The 19,481-nt window shown below is 37.6% G+C and overlaps 1 protein-coding gene across 1 annotated transcript in view; it reads right to left on the reverse strand.

The window, feature by feature from the left end:
- Positions 1–18,226, reverse strand: part of il34 (interleukin 34) — a 51,051-nt gene extending 32,825 nt beyond the window's left edge. Inside the window, exon 1 of the mRNA XM_028450824.1 lies at positions 18,045–18,226. The gene's annotated coding sequence lies outside the window, so the exon portion shown is untranslated. The remainder of the gene's footprint in view (positions 1–18,044) is intronic.
- Positions 18,227–19,481: the final 1,255 nt, after the last annotated feature.

Below are 19,481 nucleotides of genomic sequence, written 5' to 3' on the forward strand. Positions count from 1 at the left end.
TTGCTTGGCTAATACTAAGTTAGTGCTAATGATTTAGTGATAATGCTAGATTAAAGCCATTGTCAGGTTAATGCTAATGCTAGGCTAATGCTAGGCCAGTGCTAATGCTAATGCAAGCTAATGCTAACACTAGCTAATGTTAATGGTAATGCTAGCTAATGCTAGTTAATGTTAATGCTAATTTAAGTTAATGTTATTACTCGCTAATGGTAATGCTAATGTTAGTTCATGTTAATGCTAGCTAATGCTAGTCAATGATAATGCTAGCTAATGCTAATGCTAATTCCTAAACTAATGCTAATCTTATGCAGTGCGACGCGGGCCAGCGCCTACTTCCTCACTTACATTTTCTTCAGGGATTACAAATATTCTAATTATACTAGTGATTATGGCTATCTCGCATGAGAATTAAATAGCCACTAAAGTTAATGTAGAGCAGACAAATAAAAGACAGCTAAAGCAAGATATTAAACATGTCTATGAAAGACCAATGAGTAAAAAGGACAAGATGAAATGTGTAAATGAAGGAAGTGATTTTAAATAAGAGTCGTCCACTTACAGGAAGTGACAATGCACAAAAGATTTGAAGAAGAGAGTGATGGCCGAGTGGCCAGGATGGAGGGGTGTGACAGAAGGATGCAGCAAGATTGTTAGGGGAAGATGGCAGTGAAGGATGTGATCAGGTATAGTTAGGAGCACTGCGCTTTTTCAAGAACTTAAGGTGGCAGAGATGATGATAATGAAGCTTTCTTTGACAATGTCCAGGATGGACAGAAGTCATTTTAGCTAGACCAGACCCATATTACAGTATGTGAAGTTGAGCCTGAATGACAATTGTGGACTGACATCTTTTAAGTAAAGGTCAGGCTCTTTGTCAGCTGAGATTGTTTGTGGATTAGAAACATTGCTAAAAGCGTGTTCTTGCCAGCTTCATTGATCATAGGTTTCGCTTTCCACTCCTGCAAAACTAACAAATGGAGGAATGGGATGGAGAAAAGTTTGAGAACTTGTGACTGCTAGACATTTATACAAAAACGCATCGAAGCTGAACACTTGACAAATTGTGCTTTATTGATTTTATTATGCACAGTTGTCTTTTAAAGATTTACAAAATCTAGTTCACATTAAAGTCATGTTGATTCAAGTAGCTTTGTTTTTTCCCATAAACCTTTATTTAAATTAAAAAAAAATTAAATCGGGGGGTTTCGCCTTTATTGGTCATATATGTTATTACATATATGAAATTTGTCCTCTGTATTTAACCCATCCCTGAGGAGCAGTGGGTAGCCATATTGCGGCACCTGAGGAGGAGTTAGGGGTTAAGGGACTTGCTCAATATCCCACAGCGATGGCCCAGGTGAGATTCAAACCAGCAACAAGCCCAGCGTGCTTAACAACTAGGCCACCATCAAACAGTGACAATTCACAGAGCCTGATATCTGTTAGCTTAGTTAAAGCAACTGTAGTTGGAGTTTTGCTAGAAGACTTTTCACCACTCGTTCAAGAAGCTTCTTTGATGAGTGGATTGTGGATTGATAAAACAGACTGTATAGATAGTGTGTCAACTCCCCTCTTTTGTTAAATGATGGCCCTCCTTGTTTTACAAAGACTGGCTTCCTCTCTCTAACCACCTGTCTTCTCCTGTCAGGATCTTAACATCATTATCTTCACAAGAATGTCCATTTTCCTTCAGATGTGGGTAAACTGCTAGGTAATGAATTGAGATCTTCTGTTCAAAACGTCACATTTTACCCACATTTAAAATGATAACTGACTTTTTTAAGACATTTTTGAAGAAAGTTAAATCAATTTACCACACAGCTGGTAAATATCAATGTTGTACTTAAGTTATTCTACATGTAGTGTTAGATTTATTGCAGGCCCAGGTTTACAAAATATGTTGCATGTCTTGAACTGGTTTTGGACTAGATACATTTGCACTTCATCATGGCATGTTTAACCGGTTATGCATGACAGCAATATCACTCACTGTAGCAACAGCACGACGAAGAACATTACATGATGATAACCCTCGTTTTTCAAAGAAAACTTCCTTGACACTTATTTCAAACCATCTGTCTTCCTTTGAACTTCAAAACTTCAAAACTTTACCAACACATGAAGGAAAAATGAGGGTATTAAGGTCAAGATCCTGGCAAGAGAAGACAGATGGTTTAAGAGAGGTGTCAAGGAAGCCATCTTTGTAAAACAAGAAAGCCCATCATTGAACAGAAGGGGGGGGGGGGGGGGGGGGGGGGGGGGGTGACACACTATACTCTATACAATCTGTTTTATCCATCTATAATCAATTTATCTCTTTACACCAGTCTACCTGATTCAACCAATGCCAAAAATAATTTAGTATGCTAATGACCGACCCAATAGGTTAACCAAGGCTAATCAACTCCACATTATAAATACTGGACTCCCAACTAGAAAATTTCAAAATTGAAGAAGCCTCGGAAGGAAGATGAAATCGCTTCCAAGAAAAAAAAAAATTCCCTAAGCTACGTAGATAGCTCAGGGCAATTTTGTAACCGAAATATTTTGAGAACCACTATTTTTTGGCATTAAACCAAAAACATGCAGTAAACTAGGAGATTGAAATTGAATCTAGTGAAATATTAGATGTTGAGTTTGATTAAGGATATTCTGTAGAAAAATAAATACATATTGGTTAAGGTTATCCGAGCCTGTGAAACTTTAAGTCTTTTTGCCTGATAGCAGTAACTGAAACATGGATACTAACCACTAGAAAAACCAAACTTCATGACAATGTTTGTATTTGGTCACATTTCCATAATATTGCATAAAAGTTTGAGACTGATCATGAGGCTGAATGAGTGTAGACTGCTGGAGGTTTCTTCCTGTTAAAAGGGAATTTTTCTTCTCTATTGTTGATGACGCTTGCTCATGTGGAAATGTTGTGTTTGCCATTGAAACGTAACTATATTATATGTAATGAGTGCCATGGTATGCCTTTTTCTTATTTGGTGCAATATAAATAAAGTCAAACTTAATTGAAGGAAATATGAACCTTTTGTTAATAGCCAGCAAAGTCACTATGCTTCATTTGTGACTTTATATTATTATTTTATGGCTGTTTGTCTTCCAGGAAGAGAACAATCCAAAATTATTTTCAAATACCATGTAATGACTAAAGTACATAGTAATTGCACACTTTACAGGGATTAAGCCAAAACAGTATCATTATGATGACCTAGATGAAGAAGTTTAATGGTCCAGTATTATGCTATTTTTCACCCATCTCCATTTGTTCTAACAACCCCAACAACATAGTATTTAAGGTTTATTTTCCCAAACTCGCCTGTTTTCTCGAGTCTTAGCCCTCTGAAAAGTCAATTTCATGACGCTTCTATAAGCAGACTGTTTTGAGGCCTCATGCACATTCATGAGTGGGCGTGTTTGTAGACAGACTTCTCCCTCGCTCTTGCGAGGGAGATCAGTGATCACCAAATCAATTTCATTTTGCTATCCACACACCGCTGTTATTGTTTGGCTATTTAAGCGGCTATTGTGATTGTTTTTTTTTTCTTTTCAGTCCCCCAAGTGAGCCCCCGGGAAGGGGGAGGGGGGGAGTGACCCGGCCCACCGCGCCAGCGGCACCCTTAGCTAAGGCGCGCCCCAGGGAACCAGGCCAAGGCGCCCAACCCGGCCGGCGGAGCAACCCACCGCAACACCCCGCCACCCAACAACCCAGGACGCCCCCAAAGGTAGCCACCCCCAGCGCCACCCCCACCCCGGACCCCCCCGTCCCAAAGCCATGAACCCCACCACCCCAGGCCCCCAGACGAGCCAACCCCCAAGCCACCCACCCGGCACAGCAATGTCCGCCCCCCAAGCAAAGGCCACAGGCTATTGTGATTGTGAGTCCATGTCAGCGCTTCATGGTAGCAGCAGCAGTTGATTAATCGTTTCAATAATCAATGACTAGTCGAATATTGAAATAGTCGTTAGTTGCAGCCCTAGTATGTAGCTTTACATATATGACAATAAAGTATAATATATATTCTATATTAAATAGATGATAGTTTGAGAGGGAGGAGCTCACATTCTTATAAGGTAGGAGGAGATAGGATTGTCAGGAGGAGTTTCCGCTTGGTGACGTCAAGTAGCGAGAAAAATCCAAATCGCCGGTTTGGAGCTGACTTTTTACAAAATGTGAAATAATAAGGGAGGGAGGTAGGGCTGGGCAATTTTGCCTAAAAAAATCTCTGATTTTTTTAAAGAAAAACTGACTGCAGACATCAGATATATTGTCAAAAGTACAACTTTATTGCTGTGATTGTCCTCAAGAGTTAAAATGCATAAAACAATCCCAAAATAAAAAGTAAATGATTCTCTGTCATTCAACAATTTCAAGCTTTAAAAAGGTTTAAGCAAAAGTACAACAGCAACTTCACAGTATCTTCAATTTTCTGATTAAGAAATCAGATAACTACATATTTTATAACATATAACATTACAATTGAAAAAAAATAATAAACTCTTCCCTTAGCATCTCAGCATAGTGCAAATACATTTTTTTACATGCCTGTGGAACACGTATAACCTCCTCAAAGGGTAAACAAATGTAAACAAAGAGGGGGCTGGCTCACATCGGAACGCGAAAAAGTCCGAAAGAACTGTGGTGGGAAAAAAAATGTTTTAAAAATTATTATTATTATTTTTATTTTTATTTTTATAACTCAAATTTGCAAAATAAAAATCGTTTTTATCTACAAATTTGATTAATCGATTAAATCCATTTTTTGCCCAGTCCTAGAGGGAGGAAACAGAACTTTTTCAAATTTGGACCTCTGAATAAGGCTAAAGGGATGTATATCACGGTAGCAAAACCAATATAAAGTGATTTTTTTTCTTGATACTACCCCTTTAATGAATAAGTGGAGCAAGACCCCGGTTACAAAAGGTTATAGATAAATATTTTTCACCAATTCACCAGTGGACTTTGAATGATTTGTTCTGTGAATGAAAAATGCAGAACTACACAATCCCAACTGTATTCTGCACTTGTCCAAGAAGAAATGAATGAAACTATATGGAACTCTGCAAAAGCTCCCAGAGTGATACAACATGGGACATCAGCCACAGATTTGTAAAAGTTTCAGTGGCATTTTTATATTTATCATTTGTTTGAATAATGAAAAAAAAATCTAAATGTGGACAATCCTTTCCCCTTGTATCTGACTGTGCTTAAATGCATAGATGATAGTGCACAGATACTTCATCTGACAAAAGTATTCAATACTTTGACAAAATAAATGTTGAGACACCGGCACACATCAGGAATGTTTCAACTGGTTAAATAGAAAGCACACAAGACTAATGTCATTGATTTGTCACACTAAGAAGAATGCTATAGAGGACATATCATATTACTCCAACACACTGACGTGGGCAATAAATCAGTTTTCTATTACCTGATGAACTGTAATATTTCTGGTACAATTCTACATCCTTTGATTATGTTCCCAATCGCAGTTATTTAAAGAAGCATTAAATAGTAATCCAGCACGTTACAGTTGCATGTCACAGACTGTGATTACTCTTCTGTCTGTAACTCCATCTATTGTAGCAAAGACTCAAATTCTTAGTGCAAAGATCCATCTGTGACTGAGAAAGCAAAGCAATACAATGAGGAGTTCACGTGGTGAAGAATTTGGAATTCTGTTTTCTATTATTCTGTTAGAATAAGATTATTATTCGTGGAATGAGCCATGAGCTCCTCCTCCTGTTCACGTTTATTTTTTTAGGCCACTACCGAGATGGACATTGGTTTGATTTATTCTTACACATTTGACGCCACAATTTCTGCATCAGGTCTGTTTCTTACATAAATGGGTGAGAATTGTATGTCCAACACCTAAGACAGCAAAATATCAAACAGAGGCTGGCCAAGGTGGGAAGAGTCTTGGATGATAATTCACATTTTAAAGGCTTGGTAGACATTTCTATCTCCTTTAATGGCTATACAGTAGGTCCAAATGTATCGGCACGAACCAAGATATGAACTTTTGAAATTTCGGCAATGATAAGAAATTAGATTTTTGGGGTTTTTCAAACTGATCTACGTACATTTCAAAATGTAATAAATGTTCCATGGCATAAGACAAGGGTCACTAACATGGTGCACGTGAGCACCAGGAAGCCCGCATAGACCACAAGAGGTGCCCTCAGGCCTGTTGTAACATAAGCACTAGTACTCAAACTCCCAAAGATAACTACAGGTGCTAGATGTATAGTCTGGTGACCCCAGATCATTTTCCCCCTAGAATTAGTTTTCTGGAAAAGTTTGTTATAGTGTTTTAAGGATACAGATGCGCCACCTCAGATATTTTTGTTCTGAAATTTATTTTTATTTTTAAATGATTAAAATTATTTTTAGATTTATACTTGAGATACTCAGATCTTACATTCAGCAGTCAGATCAAATCTATCACAAAAACAGCTTTCTACCACCTAAAGAACATCTCCAGAGTGAAAGGTTTAATGACTCAGAAAGATCAGGAGAAACTGGTCCATGCTTTTATCTCCAGCAGACTGGACTATTGTAATGGTCTTCTGACAGGAATCCCTCAAAAGATCATCAACCATCTACAGCTGGTTCAGAACGCTGCAGCTCGGGTCTTAACCAGAACAAAGAGGTCAGAACACATTACTCCAGTTTTAAAGTCTTTACACTGGCTCCCAGTCAGCCTCAGAATAGACTTTAAAGTTCTGCTGCTGGTGTATAAATCTGTGAATGGGTTTGGTCCAGAATACATCAGTGACATGTTAGTCAGGTATGAACCCAGCAGGTCTCTCAGATCTATGGACACAGGTCAGATAGTGGAGCCCAGAACTCACAGTAAACATGGTGATGCTGCTTTTAGTTGTTATGCTGCAAAGAAGTGGAACAAACTGCAGCAGAGCTGAAGTCAGCATCTAATGTGAACATTTTTAAATCAAAGTTAAAGGCTCTACTGCATATGATTGAGAGGGAGATTTTTGGTCATGTTGTTGATGTCATGTGTTTGTTGATGATTTTAATTGATTTTACTGATGATTATAAATGTTCTTATTGATTTTAACCTGTTGAATGTTTTATCATGTAAAGCACATTGAGTTGCCTTGTGTATGAAATGTGCTATACAGAAGGTTTAAGTATAGAATAAAGTTGTTTAATATTGCGTATGATGCATTTGAAAAATAATAATAACAATATAATAATAATAACAATTGTATATACATATATATATATATATATATATATATATATATCATTTTAATCAGTACATTTTTTTTGATCAATTACAAGACATTCCAGGGGACCCAATTCTAATTCCAGGCGACCCCACATGTTACAAAAGGTTAAAAAACACTATCTTACCCTTCAATTAAAGGGAAACCGAGAATATATTCATAATTTTAAAAAATGTATATCAAACCGGTGGTCCTTAGGATTATTCACTAGCTTTGAAGTACCTCTCAGTTTCAAAAGGTTGTGACCCCTGGCGTAAAGTCTTTCTTTGGTAAAAATGTTGTCAAAATTCCTTCTTGGCAGAGGTTGAAATGCCTAATTGCATATATTTAACATTTTTATGAGATGTTTTAGTTTAGTGATAAAGACCATACGAGCATCTATTTTCAATTTCTTTCCATGTGTTGAGTGGCAAACGATTGACACTCCTGGCTTTCCAGTCTGAATAGAACGCTGATGATGCTAAGGTTAAAGAAACATTTTTTTTTAAAAAACACAAACACGTGGTAAAGTAAATACAGGGGCCTGAGTGGGAGATGTTTGCATTGATTTCAGTGACATCGGTTTTACACCCAGAGTGAGCAGGGAGAGACGGTTACTTAATGTGTTTTTTCCACATTAATGTCCTTGTTCTCACCTCGTGTTTTGTTTGGATTTCTTAAAGGTGCAGTCCGCAACTCTCAGATCCCTCTCTCCCCCTCCCTCCCCGTTGCTCTCTTGCCCTGCTTCCAAACTTTCCAAAGTCCCTCCTTCAGAGGAGCTAACAAGCTAATGTTAGTCCGTCAGCAACATCACAGTAATATGACATGCTCTGTTAAAAGCATATTACTGCAGCGCTTCTCTCTCTCTCTATGGGCACAAACCCCAGCAGCAGCAGCAGCAGCAAAACAGCAGTGTCACTTACAGCAGCCCACACAGAGGCTGCTGCACACACAAACAACACATGCACTACAGAGTTCTAGTGTAACAACTACAAATCAAACATAATGTAAATCAAGCAGCAGTAATTACCTTTCAAGCAGAAAAGAGAAAAGTCACCAATTCCATCTTCTACTCTTCCAGACTATACACTGTAAAAAAGCTCCGGGAAAGGGGCGGGGCCTGTGAGCAACAGCTGTCAGACAGTCCATCAAACACAATCCTGGCTCTGATTGGTTCTTTTTGCTCGGTCATGGTACATTCTGGCAATCTGCCAAAGGCAGCAGGAGCAGCAGGAGGGACTCAATGAGCCTTTTTATTTCACACAAACTACTAGTTTGATGTAAAGCTGTCCATACATAGTGACAGCTTTAGCAAATATGACAAAAAGTCACTTTTATGAGAGTTGCAGACGCACCTTTAACGTGTTTTTTTATTTGTATCTACAGATACTAGTAAATGTTTCCTGACCTGACCTGAACGAACCCCTGCAACCCGAGCAGAGATTAAGCAGTAATTAATAATAAATTATGTCTGCATAGAATTGAAACTGTACTTTTATGTCTTCGTCTCTGTGTTGGCCTTGTATGAACCTGAACAGATTAAGCCAGTAGAACAGATGGACGTACTATATAAATGATGCCATTGGGTTTATTTCCACTATCTTAGTTGTTTTTTTTTCATTGTAACTATACAGGCAGATTATGTGTGCAAGCAGGAGATTGTGCATTTGGCCTGTGATGGCTGGTGATGTGGTGTGCACTGTGCATGAGGCTGGGATAGACTCCAGCTTAAACAACCACAGTCTGGATAACGTGTTTACAACAGAAGGTTGGGTATAAATATGTTTTATGCTCCTATCACACACCAGCTGCTGCCCTCTGGCAGAAACTGAACCCTCAGCAGTTCATCAAAGCCAAAATACAGATGAGTTAAACCCTGGGATCGAAAAAGAAGTATATCTGTTTGACAGCCACACACTTAGAGAGCCTTACAACTTTCGATGCATGTTTTCAATCAATCAATCAATCTTTATTTGTATAGCGCCAAATCATAACCAATGGTATCTCAAGGCACTTTACAGTAGAGCAGTCTTAAGGACGGACTCTTCATTTTATGGATACACACATATGCATATATACGTAAATACACATACATATGTATCCCACACCCAACATGAATTCATCATGGCGGCAAGGAAAACCTTCTGTTAAGCAGCAGGAACCTTGTGTGGATCCCATTCCTATGATGAACAGCCATCCACGTTATGCTGTGTTGGGTGTGTGCAGAGAAAAGGGTGGAGACAGAGCCGCTGAGTCTCTGTAACTCCACACTGAGGATCCCACGGACCTGCAAGACAAAAGCCAGAAGGAGTACAGGAGCAAACACACAAGGGAAGAAGCAGACATAGAGGGAGTGTTTGAAAGAGGAATGGGACCCTCTCCGGTCCCTCTCTAACCTAAATGACCTCTCTCTTAACGCCCTCTCCAACCTCTCTCCAACCGAGCATGCCAGACCCCCCCCCCCCCCCGGCATCTATGCCTATTGCATCTTAATTATGAGCTATGAGCTGGTTCCTAACTAAAAGCTTTATCAAAGAGGAATGTTTTGAGCCTAACCTTAAAGGTAGAGAGGGTGTCTGCCCCCCCGAACCGTGGTTGGTAGATGGTTCCAGAGAAGTGGGGCCTGATAACTGAAAGCTCTTCCTCCTATACTACTTTTAGAGATGAATGGAACAACGAGTAGTCCAGCATTTTGAGAGCGTAGTGTTCTGGGGGGATTGTATGCACTACAAGCTCCTTGAGATAGACTGGTGCCTGTCCATTTAGGGCTTTATAAGTGAGAAGAAGAATCTTGAATTCTTATTCTATATTTTATGGGAAGCCAATGCAGAGAGGCTAATACAGGAGTAATGTGATCTCTTCTCCTAGTTTTAGTCAGTACACGTGCTGCAGCATTTTGAACCAGCTGAAGTGTCTTAAGCGACTTGCTCGGGCAGCCTGCTAAAAGAGAATTACAATAATCCAGTCTAGAGGTAACAAAAGCATGGACTAGTTTTTCGGCGTTGCCCTGAGACAGGATAGATCTGATTTTAGCAATGTTACGGAGATGAAAGAAGGCAGTTCTTGAAGTTTGTTTTATGTGAGAGTTGAAGGATAAGTCCTGATCAAATAGAACCCCAAGGTTTCTAACAGTTGTGCTTTGTGCAGAGTGATGCCATCTAGGGCAGTTAGGCTAGCATAGGTTTCTCTAAGGTGTCGCGGGCCAGTACAATGACCTCAGTCTTGTCTGAGTTGAGAAGAAGAAAATTTTGGTCCATCCAGGCCCTAATGTCCTTTAGACAGGCCTCAAGTTTAGATAGCTGATTTGTCTCACCTGGCTTCATTGATACATACAGTTGGGTATCATCAGCATAGCAGTGGAAGTTAACAGAGTATTTTCTCATAACATTGCCAAGGGGGATCATATAGATACAGAAGAGGATTGGACCTAGCACAGAGCCCTGAGGAACCCCGTAGCTTACTTTAGTGTACACAGAAGACTTATTATTCACGTGTACAAACTGGTACCTATCAGATAGGTAGGACTTAAAACCAGTTTAGGGCAGTCCCTGTGATTCCAAGTAATTTCTCTAATCTCTCTAGTAGAATATAGTGATCTATAGTGTCAAAAGCTGCACTAAGATCTAATAAAACCAGCACTGAGAGTCGTCCTTCATCTGAAGCCCAGAGTAGATCATTAGTTACTTTTAACTAAAGCAGTCTCTGTGCTGTGTTGAGCTCTAAAGCCTGACTGGAAGTCCTCGAACAGGCTGTTGTTTGAAGAAATTCACAGAGCTGAGCTGCCACAACTTTCTCAAGAATCTTTGAAATAAAAGGAAGATTAGATATAGGCCTGTAGGTTTGCTAAAGTGCTGGAATCAAGAGTAGGTTTTTTTGAGAAGGGGTTTGATTACAGCTACTTTAAAAGGACTTGTGGCACGTAGCCTATTGATAGGGATATATTTATTGTCTCCAACAAAGATGGGCAGACTAGGGGAATAACTTCTTTAAACAGCTTAGTTGAGATCGGATCTGAAGGCAGGTCGATGGTTTGGAGGATGAAATAATAGAGTTAAGTTCCTGAAGTCCTATATGTGTGAAACAGTTTAGGTTAGGCCTATTTACATTTAATGGTACAGCAGGCCCAGGTGAAGGCGGGAGTGGCTAATTTTATCTCTAATCTTGTGAATTTTATCGTTAAAAAATGTCATAAAGTCCTCACAGCTGAGGGCTAGAGGAATCATGGGCTCAATAGAGCTCTGACTTTGTGTTAGCCTGGCTACAGTGCTGAAAAGGTACCTCGGATTATTTTTATTTTCTTCAATTAGTGAGGAGTAGTATGTAGATCGACTATGTCGTAAGGCTGTCATGTATTTACTATGGCTTTCTTGCCAAAGTATTCGTGACTCCTCTGTTTTATTGGAGCGCCACATTCTCTCTAATTTACGGGTTGTTTGTTTGAGTGTGTGAGTTTTCAGAGCTAAACCACGGAGCTTTCCCTGACGTTTAATAATTTTTTCCTCAATGGGGCAATTGAGTCCAGGTGGATTTTAGTAGACTAGCAGAGCTATCGACAAGCAGATCCAGTTGAGAGGGGTTATAATTAATATCATAGTTATTTATTGGATGGTGCACTGAGTTTAAGGCAGCAGGAATGCCTCTTTAAATTTAGCCACAGCACTGTTGATAGATTTCTACTTGTAACTATTTTATTGCACAGTGCGAGATCCTCTAGGATAATGTTAAAAGATATTAAAAAGTGATCTGATAGCAGAGGATTTTCAGGGTAGACTTTTTAGTTCATTAATATCAAGGCCATATGTTAGAACAAGATCAGAGTATGATTTTAAACGATGAGTAGCTTCATTATAGTTGAAAAAAGCCAACTGAGTCTATTAGGGACATAAAAGGCTGAGCTCAGGCTATCACTATCTTTGTCCACCATGGATATTAAAATCTCCTACTATCAGTATTTTATCAGAACTGAGGACTAAGTTTGATATAAACTCAGAGAATTCTGATAGAAATTCCGAATAAGGGCCTGGAGGACGGTAAATTATCGCAAATAAGACTGGCTGGCAGGTTTTTGATTCGATATGAGATAAATTTAGAACCAGCTTTCAAAGGAAGTGTAATTGGCCTTTGGTTAGGATAGATTAGGAGAGAGGAATGATAAATAGCTGCTACACCACCTCCACGGCCTATGTCTCGTGGCATATGAGTATTTAAATGTCTGGGAGGAGTGGCTTCATTTAAACTAACATATTCATCTTGATACAGCCATGTTTCAGTTAAACAGAATAAATCAAAGTTATTTTCTGAGATAAGGTCATTTACTAGTAGAGATTTGGATCTCGGTGATCTAATATTTAATAGAGCACATCTAATGGTTTTATGTTTTGGTGTTTCTAGATTTGAGATTTTAATTTTTTTCAGATTTTTATAATTGATAGCTCTTTTATTTGATTTTATGTTAAAATCATTGTGAAATATGGGTCGGGGGACTGACACCGTCTCCATAAAATAATATTCATCACCATCACAACAGTTGTCATGGCGATGAACACAGCTATCCTGATAGCAATGGGAGGGAAACTGTCCTAAGGCAAGCGCAGAGGGGCGTGGAGGACTCCCCCTCTGTAACATGGTCTCATTCATGAGATGTCATAAATAAATTTTGTGACTTTGGAGTCCAGACATCCATCAATCAATCAATCATCTATATTTCAGTGTGATAGATCAACGGTTCTCAACTGGCCTCACCCTGGGACCCACATTTTGCCATAGTCATTAAATCGCGACCCAAGTTTATTTATTTTTTTTAATTCAACCAACCAAATGTAGTTTTTCAAAAATGTTGAAAACACACACACATATATATATATATATTTTTTTTTTTTATGTAAATCTATATATTTACGTAAAACATACAGTTCACATCATGCCTGTAAAAAAAAGTCCAATATGAGAGGTATAAGTATTTATTTATTTTTTGACCAGCTGTCCACGACCCACCCAGTAAAGGTCCGCGACCCACTGTTGGGTCCCGACCCACCAGTTGAGAATTACTGTGATAGATGATTCACTCATTTTATTTTTTGCTTTACTCTTCTTCACTATTGTTGTCCTTGTACTTATTATTCTTATTATTGTTATTCTTATGGAACATATTTTCTTGTCAAAAAAATTGCCCCCAAATTTAATCCGATTTTACCGACCGGGGAACCCCAGTGTTCAGAATACTAAGGACTCTATTTTCTGGCATTTTTGTAAGTTTAAGGTTTATTGAATACCTGGCAAAAATTTAATCAAAATGTTCCCATTCAAACCTATCAGGATAGTGAACACAGTGCTCCCTTCTATTAGTATCATTAATAATACAGTTTACATTATTAATACTGACTCTAAGGGGTTATACTGACTCCGAAAGATTATACTAAGGGTTATACTGACTCACAAAGATTATACTAAGGGTTATACTGACTCACAAAGATTATACTGAGGGTTATACTGACTCACAAAGATTATACTGAGGGTTATACTGACTCACAAAGATTATACTAAGGGTTATACTGACTCACAAAGATTATACTGAGGGTTATACTGACTCACAAAGATTATACTAGGTATAGTGACTAACAAAAGATTATACTAAGGGATACTGACTCAAAAAGATTATACTGAGGGTTATACTGACTCACAAAGATTATACTAAGGGTTATACTGACTCACAAAGATTATACTAAGGGTTATACTGACTCACAAAGATTATACTAAGGGTTATACTGACTCACAAAGATTATACTAAGGGTTATACTGACTCACAAAGATTATACTAAGGGTTATACTGACTCACAAAGATTATACTAAGGGTTATACTGACTCACAAAGATTATACTAAGGGTTATACTGACTCACAAAGATTATACTAAGGGTTATACTGACTCACAAAGATTATACTGAGGGTTATACTGACTCACAAAGATTATACTGAGGGTTATACTGACTTTGAAGGATTATACTCAGGGTGTACTGACTATAAGGAGTTATTCTGACTCCAAGGGGTTCAGTTTATGCATCCTGTTTGGGAAATGCAGTTCGCCTTTCTCAAGTTTCTATTTTGACCTAATGTTTTGAAATTTGAGTTTTTGCAGGTGGTTGGAAGCCGGAAGGTAGTTGCCTCAAAGGCTTCCTACAGTTATTAATCCTACGACTTCTTCTGTGAAACCTGGAACTTAAACTTATTCATTAAAAGTCAGTAATGAGCACACGTTCATATGTGTCACAGTTATTTTTTCAGTAGGGGCAGATTATCCTCTAACCACCAGGTAGGGTGATGATAACTAGATTTTCTAAAGGAGGGAATGCTTTGGCCACCCTCAAAATACATCACTGATAGTCATAGATGTAGTTTCTCATAAATGTCTTATAATTGACCGTATTCAATGTAAGACTTGGTATGTTTAGGAGATTCATTACTATAAAAATATCAAAGACACAAAAAGGATTTCACTGCTCATACTAACACACCTGCACGAAAAGAGAAAAACCTCTCTTCTACCAAGTTAATAGAAATAATACATTGATTACATCTTATAGCAAACACTATTTCACAGTTTTTCATATAATATGTGATTTGGATGACATTAATTAGACATTTCTTAACTTGAAGAATTCTTTGAAACAAGATGTCATTATTTATTATTTTATTTTATGGCCTTTGAAAGGAACTCTGTGATTGGTTTAAAGATCATGACCTCCACAACCTGCAGGTCAGCTCCAGCTTTTTAAAGTTACTTATTTACACTCTTTGTTTACTATTGCTACTTTGTTCAAGGCAGTTTAACTTTAAGTTTGTGATATTTAATTTATTCATGATTTTATTGTGATTTCAATGATATTTTATGTGTTCAATATAACAACTAGTCTACAAATACATGTTTTATGTCATTGTTTTAATTCCTCTCTGTAAAACATGCTGTCACAGTACAACAGGTGGAAGGATTTAAAAAAAAAAAAAACAGTCCAAAACATGTGCTTCAAAACAAAGAAATAATCGTGACTCGTCGACTGAACAAAAAAATTATGAATAGATTAGTCGACTACAAAAATAATCGTTAGTTGCAACTCTAATTTTTTATAGCTCATTTTGTATTAAAATACTCGTTTTAGGAGTGCCTGCTTTAGCTGCTACTCAAAAAAGCATGAAAAGCTAAGTCAGATGGATTGCTGAGTGCATCTTAACCCAGAACTTCCCCTAAAAAAGCCACACTACACAACTCACTCACACATGCTGTCCCTTATAAGGAAAAAAAAAAGCCAAAAGAGGCACAAATTGTGCAGCTGTTTGTTAATAAATGAGCATCAGAAAATTTAAACCAAAATGATTTTTCTGGTCTGACTTTATTTCAATTCATATTTTCATACTCATATTTTCTGATTAAGAAATCAGATAACTACATATTTTGTAAAATATAACATGACAATAAAAAAAATAAAATAAACTCTTCCCTTAACATCTCACTATGGTGAGAATAAAAAATGAAACATGCCTGTGGCACACATATAGCCTACTCAAAGGGTAAACACATGTAAACATGGCTCACATCACGCTACAGTAACCCACAAGGACGAAATGCAAAAATGTCCAAAAAAACTGTAGTGGAGGGAGAATTTTTTTTTTTTTAACCTTAAATAAAAATTGTTTTTATCTACAAATTTGATAAATCAATTTTTTAGCCCAGCCCTACTACAGCCGGTTCAGACAGAGACACTATTCAATCAACATCATTAGAACTTAAAGTAAAGGCTTACTCCAGTTGAACCTATTCATACTAGTCCTTGTGGTAAGTATATAGCATAGAGTGGATACTGTTCACAGCTCTGACAGGAATGTGGATAATAAACACAATAACAGTTCACTTCAAAGCACACGGAAGTACTAATCAAGTAATCACAGAAGAAGTTTTGAGGTAATATTAGTCATCAATGTAATATTCAACTAAATCAAATCTGAACACTAAGAGAAAGCAGCACCTCCTTAACTTACTTTATCAATATTCTGGTTTAGGAAGAAAGAAAACTGACAGAAAAGATTGTTTTAAATTGGCCGATAAAGTGGATTAAAGGATAAGCAACTTGTCATTGACACAGCAATATGTGTGACCGCTCTTGAACCCAAGGCAAAAACCAAAATATTGATACAAATGCAAGGTTGTGGGTTTGATTCCAGCTTCTTGTGTAAGAAACTGAAGCTGGTTATTTCTCCATAAATGGTAAAACAAGCGTCTTGCGTACCAGCATTGATGTCATAGTTTGCGTTTGTCTTGCACTGAGGAAGTCGAGGATATTTTCATCATTCTTTCTAAGTTTCAACCCATCGTGAGCTTGAATGAGTTTTAGCTTCATGCTCTTTAGTCCGGTTAAAGCTAAGGCAGAAGAATTACTTAGATTATATTATTAGGTAATTATTGTACATGTTTCAATCTGTAATTTTACAGACTGCATAAAATCAGGTTTGTAATGCTCACATTGACTTTGAATTGAAATCATTGTAGCCTTGGGATTAGGTTGAACACCAGCCAGTGAGAGTATTCACCTAATAGACTTTATTAACAAAGTGAAATAAGTTAACAAGATTTAGTGTGTTGACCTGGCCAAACAGAAGCTATTTTTAAATGACACACACTGAACTGAATTTAGGGATCAAACATCTGTTGGCAAACGATGAAAACAGTGAGAAGAAACATGAATTAACTGATGTGTTGCAACTTTTGCTAAATGTAAAGCAGAAGTGCATGTTTTAGAAGGCGGACAATATCCAGAGGAATTGAATACGCACATGGAGCTTTTTGCTCAATGGACTGCTATTGTTTTCAGTTGTGTGGTGCTTGGAATACTACCAAAAAGAGATTGTCAGCATATATCTTTCTAAAGCATTCAAACACTATTACTCTTACTCTGAAATGCACAGCATATGCAGCCTTTGCGTGCCATTCTCACCAAGAGTGAAAAAGCCAAACACTGCAAAACAATGATGTAACCATGGACAACCTCATTCTTTACAAATGCAAAAAAAAATTATAATCGTCCAAATTTAAAAAAAAAAAAAGTATACTAGAGCTGGGCGATATATCAAGTTTTCTATTTTGGTGATATATAAAACTGCAATATTGCATATATCGAAATGTTAAGTTGTTTCGTTTTTTTTTTTTTACCAATGATATAATTGGAAAGAGAGAAAAAACACACGAGTAGGTTTAAAAATAGCAGCAAACTATACAAACATCTGAGAACCACTGCAGGAAAAGTGGTTTGAATTCAACCTCACAACTGAAAGGTTGCATCCCTAACTTCTCCAGGTTCTTCTCACAGTCCTCTAACATGATGTATGTACAGATAAATTCATTATTTGAATTGATTAAATGCATTGCCTCTGGTTGTGGGTTAGCTAGAGTGCGCCCTCTGTGGTGGCCTGTGGAAGTGTTTCCAACCTAAAGAAGTCATGATGTGCAAAGAAAAATGAAAATGTGTGTTAAAAAGCGCACACGTTTATCTGGATACTTTAATAAGAACTAAGAACACTAAATGGGGGTGGAATGCATTGCCCCGCCTCTTTAAACTAACCTCCAATATTTGTATCTGATCCAAGATTTACTTTTAATCTCATTTACTAATTTAATTCCGATCCTCCTGCACACTTTGGTGGTCATTAAATAAGGAGTGGGGGGGTGAAGAGCCTGACATCCTCCACATCTCCATTAACATGATGAAGTGTGGAACTTAATATTGTCCTAAAAGAGAAATAAAGACACACGCACCTCTGGAGTCCCGGTGGTCCGTGCAGAAAGACAAAATAGGGTGAACTCTGTATCCTCTCGATGGTTTCCGCTCTAATGAGTTATAGTCGGGGCAAAAAGAAGACAATGTGAACGCTGGAGTCTGGTCGCACACATGTCAGTCAGTATTTCTCACAGAGCTCCATCCATCACAACCTCGTCCATCCACGACTCCGCGCTGCGCTGTCTGTGCGTAATGAGCAGCGCGCAAAGGGCTCCTCGCCATCAAGTCTACGTCACAAGCACGAGCGCAGGGGCTTTTTTTTTTTTTTTCTTTTCAAAATAAAACCACATAAGGCAGGGATGGGCAACTCTAGCACAGCGGGGGCCACAAAAATGTCATGGTATCCGATCCGAGGGCCACACAGTCAACATTTATGTCAGCACTTATAATAATAATTCATTAGTCAGTCACTTTCTGTGTTTTTGTTATATTTTTTTTTGTGTTCTTATTATATTTTCGTGTATTTTTCTGCATTTGTGTTTTCAATTTGCTTTCCGTATTTTTGTTGTTTCTGTATTTTGTTGACAGTTTGTGTGTCTTTTTGGAACTATTCTGTAATGTATAGTTTTTTTTGTGTGTGTTTTCGTAGTCATTTTTCTTTATTTAAGTGGTTGTTGTGTCTGTCTTTGTGGTCATTTTGTGTATTTTTGTTATTTTTTTGTGTTTTTGTTGTACTTTTGTGTGTTTTTCTGTCATTTTCTGCATTCATGTTGTCGATTTGTGCTTTTATGGGGTCACTTTTTGTATTTTTGTTGTTTCTGTATTTTCCAGTCATTTTGTGTAATTTTGTTGACAGTTTGTGTCTTTTGGTGCTATTCTGTAATGTGTTGTGTCTGCCTTTGTGTTTTATAAGTCATTTTGTGTAGTTTAGGAATAATTTTGTGTGTGTTTTTGTGTAGTTTGTGCAATTTGCTCTCAATTTGTGTGTTTTGGGAGTTATTTTGTGCATTATGTTGGGCTTTATATTCCTTCCAACTTCTTGAAATACAATTTTTGGGATTTGTTTTGGGGGCTGCACAAAATTAGACGAAGGGCCACATGTTCCCCCCTGGCTGCAGTTGTCTATGTCTGGCCTGAGGGCTTATGTATGTGCCCAAGGTCCATAGTGACAGACTTTAACCAACTGAAATACTGTAAAAAGACTATTTATTTTTATCATTTTAGTCAAACCTAATAACTTGAATGCTCCTGTTTTAAGAATGAAAGAAAAGAGAATAATTACAGCCGTTTGAATGTTTATATTTCTTATGTTACAGTTGGATGTTGGCCATGTCAGGAAAACCAATGAGTCTCCAGCATACAGAATGGATGGATGAAGTAATGAAATAGAATAAAGTTTAATACATATAGAACAGAATATATTTTTATTTGTCATTACAAACGTACAATCTCCAATGTGCAGCATTATCAATGAA

Source organism: Gouania willdenowi, chromosome 6 (genome assembly GCF_900634775.1).
Source record: "Gouania willdenowi chromosome 6, fGouWil2.1, whole genome shotgun sequence".
NCBI lineage: Eukaryota > Metazoa > Chordata > Actinopteri > Blenniiformes > Gobiesocidae > Gouania > Gouania willdenowi.